Source organism: Heteronotia binoei, chromosome 21 (genome assembly GCF_032191835.1).
Source record: "Heteronotia binoei isolate CCM8104 ecotype False Entrance Well chromosome 21, APGP_CSIRO_Hbin_v1, whole genome shotgun sequence".
In the NCBI taxonomy this organism is placed as follows: Eukaryota; Metazoa; Chordata; class Lepidosauria; order Squamata; family Gekkonidae; genus Heteronotia; species Heteronotia binoei.
In genome coordinates this window covers 179,349,336-179,350,891 of record NC_083243.1, presented here as the reverse complement: position 1 = coordinate 179,350,891, position 1,556 = coordinate 179,349,336, and the positions used below count along the sequence as shown (strand labels likewise).

The 1,556-nt window shown below is 46.9% G+C and overlaps 1 pseudogene; it reads left to right on the top strand.

Annotated features, from left to right (window-relative positions):
• The first annotated feature begins 939 nt into the window (after window positions 1-939).
• Window positions 940-1,058, top strand: LOC132590314 (5S ribosomal RNA; annotated as a pseudogene).
• The last annotated feature ends 498 nt before the right edge of the window (window positions 1,059-1,556 follow it).

Genomic DNA, 1,556 nt, shown 5'->3' with positions numbered 1-1,556 from the left:
GGGGGGTGGGGAACCAAAGCAGCTTACATCATTCTCCTCTCACAATCCTGTGAGGTGGGTTAGGTCTGTGAGTGGTCCAAAATCACACAGTCAGCTTCCACAGCAAGAACCTGTGTCTGGCAGACCCCACTCTGAAGCCATAACTCCTATGCCATCCTGAAACTCCCCCACAGAATCTCCAGGAATTTCCCACCAAGTTGGAACTGGCAGCTGTAGTCAGGACTGAGTTCTGCCTGTAGTTATACCTTTCAGACCAATAATCTCTCTCTGACTTTCTCTGGCTGTCTCCCTCCTCCTTTCTCCCTCAGCCAATCAAAGGAAGGTTTTCTTTCTCTTGTCTGTGAATCAGTGTGACAGGTGGCTCAGCCAGTAGGAGAGCAGGGAGAGCCAGTAACTGCCATAACTCAGTTTTTTTGCCTTTCATTGACAGAACCAGCTTTGCTGGGTAGCAACAGCCACTCCGGAGGGAGAGAGGAGAGGACTCAACCAATGGAACACAAGTACTCTTGATTGATAGCTTGACAGGCCAAAGGTTGGTGCAGTGCAGTCCCACCCATTCCCAACCAATCAGGGAGCTCAGATTTGCCAAGATGAAACTGGTTTTATGTCTATAGGATGGTGGGGAACAAGTTTCTATTTGTTCACAGTTTATTAATACAATCCTAGAAGCCCGAATAGTCTAGATTAGCCTGAATTTGTCAGAATATGGAAGCTCAGCTGGATCACCAACAGTCAATACTTGGATGGGAGCCTAATAAGGAAGATAGGGGTTGTTATGCAGGCAAAAATGGCAAACAACTTCTGCATACCTTTTGACTTTAATGCCCTGTGGATGAAGTTGCCATGAGTTGTTTGTGACTCAATGGCACAGGCTGGTTTTCTTGTTAATACGAGTCTGAAATATTGTTATTATAATGGTGTACATTTATTTTGAGATATAGCTACGGCCATACCACCCTGAACACACCCAATCTTGTCTGATCTTGGAAGCTAAGCGGGGTTGGGCATGGTTAGTACTTGGATGGGAGACCACCTGGGAATACCGGGTGCTAAAGATTATGTGTGTGACTCAGTCCCCAGTCATATGGATCCAATTCTCTCCCACCTGCATGGCTCTGAGTGCAGCAGTTTTCCTCCACCAACTCCGTTCCCTTTTCAGCAAACTGCTTTTGTTAGGGTGCTGCATTTTGGACTCAACTACGTTGTTTAAGACTTGAGTTGGGTCAGGAATCCCCCTGATATGACTTGTGGTTCAGGTAACATCCAGAAACTATAATTTCTAAGTGCTACAGCACTGGTTACTTGTGTGAGTGGGGGGGGGCAGGGGAGGAGAATGAGCAGGTTCCCCTGAGCCATTTTGACTCAAGAAAATGGCGCTGCAGGGAAGGCTGAACCCCCTCCCCCTGTGTCACATTCACACATATGTACTTGGAAATTATAGTTTCCAGATGTTATGAGTACAGCTGGGTCTCAGATAACATTTAGTTGAGTCCACAGAGGACAGCTGCCTATCTCCCAACTATGCGTGTAAGGTGACAACCAGATCTGGCCTTTTG